Source organism: Geospiza fortis, unplaced genomic scaffold (assembly GCF_000277835.1).
Source record: "Geospiza fortis unplaced genomic scaffold, GeoFor_1.0 scaffold161, whole genome shotgun sequence".
Classification (NCBI taxonomy): domain Eukaryota; kingdom Metazoa; phylum Chordata; class Aves; order Passeriformes; family Thraupidae; genus Geospiza; species Geospiza fortis.
Genome location: NW_005054375.1, coordinates 722,486 through 734,992, shown reverse-complemented (window position 1 = coordinate 734,992; position 12,507 = coordinate 722,486). Strand labels below are relative to the sequence as shown.

Here is a 12,507-nt window from a genome sequence, read left to right as displayed (position 1 = left end):
CACTCTTTCATGTACCTTCTCTTCTGCCCATCCTTATCAACCCAGAGATATTTCTCAGTGCATGGGTATCCAAACAATTTTAAATCAGTTTTCACACTAAGCAAAAATGGTTATCTACTATGGATGTATTTTTATTACAGCTACTATTGATCATATACTATATCACAATCCACACAAGTCTTTACTCACAAAATTTCTTTTAAAATCGCTTAACACACAAACAGCAATCCCAAAAAAACCCCACAGCACTGACAAGAAACCTCAAAAAAAGCTAAGCTGTAATACTGGATAACTACAAAGGCATTGAAGACTAACCTACCCACCCTACTACTACACAAACATCCTTTCTTCTAACATCCAGGCCAGAGCAAGTCCCCAGTTGAAATCCGCATAATATTATGGAAAAGAATTTCTTCAAATAAGTGTCTCAAAAACAAGTTGCAAGTTTTGCCCACTTATTTTGGAATTGACAATGTGAATTAGTGGAAGATGCTCCTAAAGTTGCACTTAGCAGATCAGGAATAGAACTGGAAAGACTTAGCCCACCAGTGTCAGTGAGGAAACCTAACAAAACATTAATCTACAGGCTGTCCCTGTAAGACAAGTAGCATCGCTGCTACTTCACAAAACACAGAACTAAGCCATCATGGTCATGCAAAATTGCAACAATGTAACTAGGAGTTAGTATCTCTACCAGAGAAATCACCTGACACAGACTTAGTAGGGTCACACAGTTTACAACCAAATCCTCCAGCACAGACAATCTTCCCCACTGTGACTTTCTTAAAGAGTTATTCCCAAGGTGCTTATTTTGCTTTACCCCTGCTCCCAAAATGCATATACACTGGAAGCCAGTAAAAGTAGCCAGCAGACATAATCAGCAATAGTTCCCACGATAAAATGGAGTTGTACAAGGCACAAAGAAGTGAAAAAAGATCCATACCAAATAAATCAAAGTTCCTCAATCAATCATCTCTATCCAACTCCACAGCAGACTAAGCTAAAAATCTGACTGCTTGAAACTTGTGTTTGACCATCCATAAACCCCAGACTTGAATTACCCTGAATGTTTCAACCAGACAGACCGAAGTAACTGACAGAGCATTTACTTCTCTTCAAGCACAACCAAAAGCAAGCCAATTCCCCAGGAGCCAAGGATATTTAATAGAAGTTGGAAGGCTTTGCTTATTGCTCATTCTATCTGATCTCAATGTATGTTCTGAGATAGATTTATTTTTCATTTTCTAAATGTCACTCAACTCCATGTTGCAAGCTAAAGGCAAATAGGACCAACAAAACTAAATTCTGCTAGACCACAGTGAATTATTGAACTGCTGGTTCCTTCTTAGTCAGGAGCACCACTGATGAAACACCACAGTCCACTACCACCATGAAACTTCCCCTACCTTCCTTCCCCTACCATTCTGTAAAAATATGCATCATCGGTACCAGTAAGATTTTAGACTCCTATCCAGCGTCAGGTTCTACCAGGGCACAGGCAATAAGGCTCAGAGTACACAGCCTGCCTGCCCAGTAACCATGGTTACAGCAGTAATAAGTGGGCCAGCAATCAAACCAACATGTTTTTCAGAGATCAAAAGAGTAGATAAATGGGGCCATAACTATGAGCCACAGTTCTTAAACAGGTTCTAATCTCTGCCTTGCACTGGCAAGGGAACTTTGCAAGGCTCACTTTGAACTTGCAGCTTCTGGCAGGCATCAGCCGTTTTTGGACAGGGTAAGAGCAGCTGCTCCAATGCCAGTACATTCACAAAGCATTTTTGTCACTTCAGACATGCAGTCCTCACTTCCTCAGCAGCATTTGCTTCCTTGCCCAACTCCTTTACCTTCTCCATCTTTATCACAACAAATGCCTACTTCCACCATTTACTCCTTAAGCCACCCCCATAAAAACATTAAAAACCCTGTTTACTAATGCATGCCATGCCCTCCAAGGGCCAAGAGTAAAATGACATGAGATTTAAATTGAACCAGTGTCCAACAAACCCCCCAATCACTTAACTTCTGCAGCTTCTGCAAGACAGCAGCAAGATGGCAAACAGACTGAAAGAACTGAAGTACTCATAATACATTTAGCCCGTTTTCAACAGCTTTAAGGAATCCCGCTAGGTGCATCTTGGCAGACACTGCAGGACAAATCATCACTGGTATTTTTCTGCTCCATGAACAGATCAAGCCCTCGCATACAGCTCATCACTCAGCCACAAAGTTCTTTGCTAAGAACCCAGGCACAAGCTTGATTAAGCTCTCCCTATTATGCTATTAACTTTAGGAAATTAAAACAACATGCTCTTTTCACCACAAGATTTGCCTCGGAGGGCTAATTAATTCTCCCAAGTTGGAGATTCCCTTATAAAATGTTTGAGGGCTTAAGTGGTTGCTTGAAGGTATCAGGAAGTTTCAGTGATCTCAGGATATCTCACCCAAATCCACTTGTCACCACCTCACTCCAAGCTCAGATATGCTCTTATCAAGCACTGATAAGCAAATAGGACAATGGTGATTAAAACAACAGGAACACCTTTGAATCTACATCTAAATATTTATTCAAGTAGTCATTACATTTTTGGTTATTCAGGAACAAAAGAAACAAACTCTGGATACCAAGTAGAAAATACTGATTTAGGCATTTGATAATTATTTGCCAGAAGTAATGAAAAATGCCCAGAGTTTCAACTTTAGATAACAGGAACAAAACCCACTATGTACAGGATTTGAAATACATGTATTTTTCAAGAGAGTTAATGCCCAGTTTAGCCAGAACATTTTTGAACCCCAGCACATCTGAAGAGAAGACTTGCAGCAGTTGCAGATGTTCCTCTGAATTTGAGCAGCAAAGCAGTCAGTAATTGACAGTAACCTGTGAAATGAGAGCAAAGTCCAGAGTCGCTGTAAGCACCAAGTCTGGCCTCATGCACAACACTGGCTAGTTCCACCCTGATACTTGAGCTCAGTGTTGGAATCATCTATTAAACTAGACTGCCTCTAAAAATATTCTGGATTAAGAAGACTTCATCCCCTACAATTAACAAAACTTCAGTAAACTATGGGAACAGATTAATTCTCATTGAAAATATTCACCCCACTTCCAGCTTCAAATTTTTCTTACCCTGATTTTCAATCATTTCTTCTAGCAAGTGAGAATACAGCATAACCAAAACAATAAAACACATCAAAGCACTTATATATGATTCTGCAACTGATGAATTTTCCCTTGGTAGCTAAATATTCAGTAGAAAAAGGTGAAGAAAACAAAGCGTTTCATTAAGAATACATGAAAGAGTTAGCATACATTAGGAATCAAGATGCAGAATATGCTAAGAGTAAACAGCAACCTGAAGTGCTGGCATATTGTTTCAGTTCAGAGCTGTTTAGGTTGTTTCAACATAATAAATCCTTGTGTTTTGCAAGTCTGATATCCTTGCACACAGGCACCCTACCTATCAACTCCCATTCTTCAAAAATCCTAAAGGAAAAGGAAATACAGAGACAGGGTGGGAGGGCACCACATACAAGTGATGAAGGGAACACACCTGACAGAAGAGATGCATTTCTAGGCAGCTGAGGTCCAGGGACAGTTCAAGAAGAGCAGCAGGAGAGGGTGCCTCCAACCTGCTACAGCCACACACCTGACTGCTCTGGCACCGAGCTCAGCACAGTCAAACTGGCAGCCCCCTCCACCACCACCTCGTACTGGAAACAGTGTCCTCAGGCTCACAGGTGTACAGGGAATCTCTCACTCACAAACTGATTTTTGCAATGCCAATATTGTATCTCAATCTCAGCCATGAAAAAACTGCAAAATTAAGAGGTTTGCAGCAGAAATGTTTGGTGAGCAAATTGTTCATCAGCTTTAAAAACCCAGAGCCAAGGAGAAGCTTCGGGCTCCCATGTATTTTGCATGTTCTAGATTTTTTTAGCACTTGAGAAAACAGAAATAAAACCCCCCCAAAAAAGCTAAAAGTCACAACAGTGTATGGAAAATCAACAGCTGCCTCCTCCTCCTCCTAGGTCCCCCTCTCCATTTTATGTGACCAGATAGAGCAGTACATAATAATTTGCAGATAACTTATCACTTAGTCATCAACTCCTGCATGGCAATATTTTTCTTAGAAGTAGAAAACTTAAGAATTGTAATTCTTTTGTGCTAGTTAAAAGGATCTGCCTGCATGGAAAATGAGTGAGCAGGGCATACAGGTGTTTGAAACAGACTAACTGGAGAAGTTTTCACAGCAATATCACAGACTCAGCTAAAGTCAGAATGCTAACAATCGCCTAAGCTGAGCCTTGTCCTCCAACAACAAGATAACCCCACACCTCACAAGAATGAAAGTACACCCTCCAAGTATACCCCAAAACTCCTGCTTTCATAACTGCCCAGAACCATGCAGGTAGCTTTTTCCTGACATGTGAATAGATGCAAATGAGTAACAACTGGCTTTAGCAACATACACCTTCTGAGTATTAAGTTTCAAACAGAACACACAGCAGAACACACGTACAGGAAAAATCCTTTGTTTTGTCCTTGCCAGCTCCGCAAAAGAAGAAAACAGCAGGAAGCAGAAAATTATACTAAAATTACTCCTTTCAATCAATTTGCACCCATGAGGACCATCCTCATTATGCTGACTTAGACACAGAAGTCAATAAATCATGTATGGCACGAGGCTTAAGGGGGCAGCAGGTGGAAACAGTCATCCACTACTCATTCATCCACGAGAAAACAGATCATCGAGTTTCCTAGTGCACTCACTCTATTGCAACATGTATTACACAAGGTTAGGAGTAGAAGGCTGCTTTTTCCAAGGGTTTCCACAAAACACCTCCCCCACTCCAATTTCTAAGGATTTCCAGCTACATAGTGAAGAAGTACAAATGCTATACTGCGTAACTATAGCTATACTGGGTCACATCAGCAAGTGCATGAACTCACTGGCACTTCCATGAGATCACCAGAGCCAACAGGAGTCACTCTGGGCATCCAAGGGTCCTTTAGGAAATTGTGGGTAAAACAATCATGATCAGAATGAGTTCTCAAAGCATTAACAATAGCCAGCTACAAAAAGGAGAATTCAACACTCTCTCCTCCCCTGCACTACCACCACCTTTGTATTAGCTCCCTAATCACTTTCAAGGGAGAATTCCACAGAAGATCTCCAGTTTTCAGGAAATATAGGTCTATGAGATCCATCCACTTCCATAATGGAATAAATACACTAAAAATAAGTTATTCCTTCACCCTTCCTCTACTTGATTTGCTGTATTAGGGCTATCAAAAATCTAATTTACTGTGCAAATATAGGGTGCCTCTGCTTGTGGATTCATCAATATCTGAAGGCTCACTCCCAATGATTCCTGCAGAACAATTATGGAAAACTAAAAAGAATCCACCACAGAGACCTGTGAGAGGGGCTTTCCCTTGTTCGGTCTTGGCAAAATTTTAGAAGACCATCATGTCTGGAAGCACATTAGGGACCATATTTTCCATCACTAGTAGAGCCTCCCCCATTCACTCTGACATTTACAAATTATTTCTTTCTCTATTTTTAATTAAATATATGCTTTAAAAGTATTCTCCTATATCTGGCATCTAATTGCAGTTAGTAATGTACAGCATCCTACTACAGTTAACTTTTTAAATGCCCATCTTCTGGAAATGTGCACAACAGATCACAAAGCAATTCTCTGGTAACTACAAAAAAGTCCCAAAACAACACAGGCCTCCACTTGAGCCTTAGTATCAACAATTATAGTTTCAATGCCTTAAACTTTATTTGTCACCCAGTAACACACAACTGAAGTCCAACTACTGGCATACAAAGACTGTTCACATTTTAAACTTTAGCATCTGTTGAAATACCTGTAGACCTTCCACACAAAAAAGGCTGCAGAGAAGAAAACACTTGGTAACAGATCTTCAGCATGTCCAAATAGTATCAGCTCTTCTGGTCACTTACATCTTCCAAGCCACTTCATCACCTATGACCTGATCATCTTCTAGAAAAATATTAAGTAGTACTTGTAATAAACATAGTACTTGTCCTACATACTTTCCTCTCCTTTCAAGGACTTTTATATTTAAGAGGCATGGTCAGAGAAATGTATCTGAAATGGGAAATACCAACATGTCAAAAGCAGTCTTCATTCCCAGCAAGAATTTGCTCTACAGCCTCAAACCATGAGCCTCACAACAAACATCTCCCACACTGTTAGCCTTCACCTCTGCAGGTGACAGTTCCTTCATGTCTGAACAAGCAGCCATTGAGAACTTGACATCATGCTGGAGAATCAGATAATTATATTTTCAGAGTTCCAGTCATAAAGTATTTTAATCTTCAAAACTAGAAACCAACAAAAGCAGGCAATGAGTTCATAGCAGTCATTACTGCTAAAAATGGAAAGCTATTAATACCTGTATTAACACCTCCTGACAAGCTCCATTTGTGCTCTGACACTCAGCAGGCCAGCTCTTGGTCCAGGCCTGCCAGAACTAGAGCATGGAGACCTGCAGGGCTCAGCTCACAACAGCCCAGACAAAGGCATGGGCTGAGCCCACACCACTCATGGAGGCTGCTAAGGAAACACAACCAAAACAGACCCATTCCTCAATGGCAGTTGCAAACACACCTTTAGCAAAGGCTGATAACACAGTTGCAAGCTCCAGAGACATGTGAGTCTTGTCTAAGCCTTATTTACATGGTCTTCACATACAGATCATAGCTAAGGAGTCAGCAAATTTTGTTCACATACCATAAATCAATAAGGTAAGGAGATAAGCCTGTCATCTGCATGTTATCACTGCAATCAGATGTTTCAGCACTTCAGACAATCCAACACTGGACAGAACCAGCCAAATTTAGCTATAAGGATCAGAGATACCATTCCCTCACAAGAAGTTCAAATATACTTGTTTTTACAGCTAACTGCAGCCAGCTCCAGCCACAAAAGCAAAATCTGTCTCACAGGAAAAAAACAAAGCCTTAGCACCTCTGATACATCCAGCAACAAAAGCACCCACCAGAGAACATCAAATTAAAAGTAACTCCCTATATAGGTAAGTGCTCAAATCTTTTATTGATGAGTTTTATTCATAATCTTAGGCTTGGACTAATACTGAACTTGACATCTTCTTGCTCCTTCATACACAAGACTAACTTACTTGAGAAAGAAACCACAGGTTTTCAGGGAAAATATCAAGTTTTCAATGCCAGTCATCTCTTCCTGCATTCTCTGCTATTTCCATGCTTTGTATGGGATGAACAATGATTCAGCATCTAGAACGGTTGATTATCTGCTAAATAAAGCAAAACAGCACCACTTCCAAATTGTCTTTAATACAGCAAGACACAGTTCAAAACACAAGTAACTGAACTCATGCAGTGTTTTCCCAGGGAGAAGTTAGGGCAGAGATTTCAGAGGCAGTAGCAAGAAAGAGCCAATGCAGCACCCCCCAACCCCTCCTCCCCACAGTATTTAGTTCTCCTAAACACTCCTCTTCCAGGAGATTACCCTTTCAGAAAACCATTTTCCTAATTATTTCTTGAAGTAAGGAAACTCAACAAAAAAGCTTTTAAAAGGTGTAAAACTCAAAATCTCATCAAGTCTTCCCCCCTTCAAAAGTTTAGATCAACACAGCCAAAAATAAGCACATAAAACTTTAGTACTGCTCCATGAAGAGCATTAAGACTTCCAATCCAAACAAATACAGGAATGAAAATATTATTTTTAACGGCATTCAGTTAAAATATTTAACAATTTGATAGCCTAAGTAAAAACTTCAATACCAAAAGAATATTTAGGAGGGTAACTCAGAACACCTGATAGTTAAGATATTTCCCCCCCTGCAGGGTCAGAGTTGAGCAGTGAACCCAAACCTGCAGACAGGAAGCAAGCTACTGACAGAGGATGCTCAGCCTACAAAAGGCCATTCCCTTCTCTCCTTAAAAACATTAATCTGAGGAAAATCAGATGTGCACACACATTCACTTAAAGTTTTGCTTAAATTTAAGCATTGCCCTACCTGCACTCTCTCTAACACCAGCATTCCCACAGTGTGTAATTCACCCAAGAGCTTCCTTTCCTAAGCACTGGTTGTAGTAACTGTGCCAGCTCAGGTAATCACTGCTCTCCTCACCAGCTCACTCATCTGTGCCCTTGCCCTGAGTATTACAGGCACAACTGTTTGCACCACTGTACCATGCACTATTTATAATCCCCCCAGCAATAATCCCACACAGCAAACACAGAGACAATTCAAACTGATTTCCAACTAATCTGCCTCTCAAAACAACTTTCTGAAGCAAAGAACCCAAATCTCACAAGCGCCTTCATATTATCTCTCCTCCCACCCTTAGAGAAACCTGAAGAATACCCATCAGTTCAATACTCAACAACCAAGAAAACTAAACTTTGTTGACAAATTCATGCATGGATGGAAAAACTCCCATGTGCAAGCAGATTTACAACATACAATAAATCTAAAATCAACTCTGTACAGGTATAAGGCACCAAATACGTAAATAATTTCATAATAAAGCCCTCAAACTAAGTAACTTAAGGAGTCTCAAATTCATCTCTTCTGACTAACAAAAAGACCACAACTGAAGCTTTCTATGCCCAGATTAAAGAAGGCCAGTGAGCTGTGTCCATTTTTATAAATGTTAAAATAGTCTTCTTGTATTTTAGGACAGGGAACACTATGCTGTTTGCCTGCTGAAGCTGTCTGTTTATCTCCAGGGTCACAGATAAGTAAAATACTTCTGTTCAAAGGGCTGAGCTCCTGAGTTGCTAATTTAACCAGCCCTTGAGAAGACCATTACTGAAACTCAGGCTGTGCTATCCAGCTATCAAAAGATTCATCCCTGCTTATATTTTTAACTGGCTATTCCTAAAAAACTAATGAGGTGCTTAATTAGAGGAAATAGTTACAAGGACAGGCAAAAGGACCTCTTTTTTAATAGTATATAGATTTTTGTAGTACACAAAAAAAGACAAGAACAGCACATTGACAGGCAAAAGGGTCTTTTTTTTAATAGCGTATGGATTTTTGTAGTACACAAAAAATTTATTGAAAAGTTTTTTTCAAACTGGCAGCTTTTAGCAGAAGTACATGGCTTTAATCATCGCATGCAACCCCATTCCCAAGGCAATACGGTGATCCTCCATCTCAAACCAACATAAGAGGACCTGTTTTCTCTAACTCCCCAGACCCACATTTTTAATGACATTGCTGGTATTTCCAACAACCTTATGGAAGTGATGACTGCAAACACTAAGAAAGGGCTACATAAGAGTTATCAGTCTCACTATTTTTGCTGAGTACATTTGAATCCTGAAGAATGTACATGACAAGCTCCACAGTGCAATACTCCTTCAGGACTGCCTGAAGAAACCAGGGCTGTTATTGAAAGGGTTTGTGACATGCCAAGTAAGTCAGCCAGTGAGAACAACCCACCAGAATCCACACCATTCTGCAGCACAAGCAGTTGTTACCAGCTGCACAAGTATTAACCCATGACAAAATCCCATCTTCCTCATGCAGAGCCGTATCCTGCGGACCTTTTCCCTGCAGCAACAAAGCCTCCATCCTTCACTCGGAGAGAACCTCAGAAGACTGAGGATAAAGACAAGAGACACATACCAAAGCAATAAACAGATCCCAGAGAACTATTAACATCTCAGCCTTTATATTCATCTGCAGTCTTGATGGCAGACAATTACAATGATGCCATTGGATAGCTGCTATGTTAAAAGTGAACCATGAGAAACATATACAATTATTTCAACCATGTATGACTTAGATCAAGCAGATTCTTAAAAAAAAAACCCATTACCATGTACAGTTATTGGAAGATGCATTGCAATGAAACAAACTATTGTGCAACCTTCCTACAAAGTACAGATGCCATTATCTGAACTTCTGCAAAACCTTTGACATGATCCCCCACAACACCCTTCTCTCTAAAGTGGTGAGAGCTGGACTCAGAGGGTGAACTGTTTGGTGCATAAGTAAATCGTTGGACAGTGACATCCAAAGGGTTGTGGTCAGTGGCTCAGAGTTCCAGTGGACATCAGTAACCACATGTGCCCCTCAGGACTCCATACTGTGACCAGTTATTTAGTATCTTCATTAATGACACAGCCAAAGAGATCAGTTACAGATGGCAATAAGCAGAGTGCAGTGGTTGACACACCTGAAGAATGGGATGGCATGTAAACAGATGTGGAAAAGCTTGAGAAGTGGCTCATGGGAATCTCATGAGGTTTAACACGACCAAGTGCAAGGGGCTGCACCCAGGTCTGGGCAACTCCTTGTGTCAACAAAGTCTGGGGATGAACAGATCAAGAGTGGCCCTGCCTAGAAGGACTTGAGCGTGCTGGTGGGTCAGAGGCTGGACATGACCAGCAACCCAGGCATCTGCAGCCCAAAAAACCAACAGTGTCCTGGGCTGCATCCAAAGCCCTGAGGGCAGCATGGTGAGGAAGGGAATTCTGCCCCTCTGCTCTGGTGAGACCCCACCTGCAGTGCTGCCTCCAGCTCTGGGGTCCCAGCACAGGAGGGACATGGACCTGTTCAAGTCCAGAGATGACCAAGTTCAAGATGTTCAGAGAGATGGAGAATCTCCTCTACAAGGAAAGGCTGAGAGAATTGGGATTGTTCAGTATGGAAAGAGAAGGCTTTGAGGTGACCTAATCACAGCTTTCCAGTACCTGAAGGGAGCTTAAAGCTGAAGAGAAAGTCTTGAAAAGGAGCCTGGAGTGATAAGGGGGAATGGCTTCAACTGAAAGAGAAAAGGGTTTGGTTAGATGTTAGGAAAAAATTCTTTACTCTGAAGGTAGTAAAGCATTGGGACAGATTACCCAGAGAAGCTGTGGATACCACATCCCTGAAAGTGTTCAACACCAGGCTGGATGTGGTTCAGTGTAAATTGACCTAACCCAAGGTGTAGCTGCCCACTGCAGGGAACTTGGAAGTAGAGAACACTTAAGGTCCCTTTTAACCCATCCATGATAAGCTAGCAACTTTTGTTGTATTAATACCTGTAAAAAACCACACATTTGTCAAAAACAAGGACACAGCTAATGTTTTGAGGTAAAAGGACTGAGCATTTACCAAGTTTACAGATTCAGCCTTCTCCATAAGGAAAGATGCAACAGCTTTAGCTGAGACCTAGAAAAAACACGTTATGCTCACAAGATCTGAAGGTCCAAAACCACACATTTAATTTTATTAAATGCTATTTCATGGCATTCCAGACCATTCAGAAGTCTAACTGTCCACCTAATTTGGAGAAAAAAACCTCAATTAGTTGACAATCTATGATTAAGCCACAAGTTTAACTCCTGTAACACAAACTACACATGCACACTCACCATTTTTTTCTATTTAGATGACTCTTTGTGCTTTGCACCATAAACACTAGATGAGAGGAAAAACTCCACATAAGAAGTACAAACCAACTACTGAGCTGTCACTGCTGAAAGTTCTTCTTGTCTCGCTGAAGATGTCTGTTTTGCTGAGACGAATGTAAAAAGAGAAAAATGCTTCTTCCTTCCTTTGACTGACACAGCAACACCTCTACAGTGGGTCCATCAACCCATCCCCACTTAGGTACATCCATCTTGGTCAGACAATGATGCAAATATTGCACTCAAAAGTAAAGGCAAGTGGAAAAGCCTACCTAAAATCAAAGCAATTGTTAAGGTCCTCACCACATTCTCTAATTAACAGCATTGCTTTTTATATCATAGAGGATCTAACATACCTATGGTTTATTTTCAATAAATAAGCCATAGGTAAAGTACCTATTTTATCCCTGGCAATTTCGACCCTTCTGCAGAAGCCAGTCGTTGTTGTAACTCCTGAACCCATGGTAGTTCAGAGAAATACAGTGACAAAGAAGCCATTGTGTGGGCTGGTTGGTTTCTCTGAAACTAGTTTTTACACTAGTCTAGCTTACCAATTCTGCTCATACTAGATTAGTCAAGCACAAGGTGCAAGGAAAATAGCAGTACTATCTCATTTGCCATTAGGCCACCATTAGAGTGGCTAACTCGCCCTGAAAAAAACCCAGCGTAAAAGGGAAACCGAAGGGTTTTCACTGTGAAAACCACAGTACACTACCCAAAAGCACACTCTGGGAACAACTGCAGTATCACCTTCTCCTTCCTGCTCCCGGCTCTCCGAAGTGCACGTGCAGCAATGCCACAAAGAGCACAGCTTGCAGCAAAGCCCCTGTGGTCAGGAATCTCTTTCTCAAACCAAGCTTTTAAAAGATTTTGTCTTTGCAAGGATGCAAGGAACTGCCTTCACACCAAACTGGGAAGGAGAATGGGGTTCGACACAGGGCCAGGCGGGCTCCGGGGCGGGTGCGGGAGGCCACACCGAGCCCGCGGCCTGGCTCGGCACTCAGCGAGGCGCTTTGGCGCCCACGGCAGCTCCCCCCTTCCCCCACCAAACCTTCCCACCGGGCTCGGCCGCCGGGA

The 12,507-nt window shown here is 41.4% G+C and overlaps 1 protein-coding gene across 1 annotated transcript in view; it reads right to left on the bottom strand.

The window, feature by feature from the left end:
- Positions 1–12,507, bottom strand: part of SMS (spermine synthase) — a 43,655-nt gene that overhangs the window by 30,016 nt on the left and 1,132 nt on the right. The gene's annotated exons all lie outside the window — the stretch shown is intronic.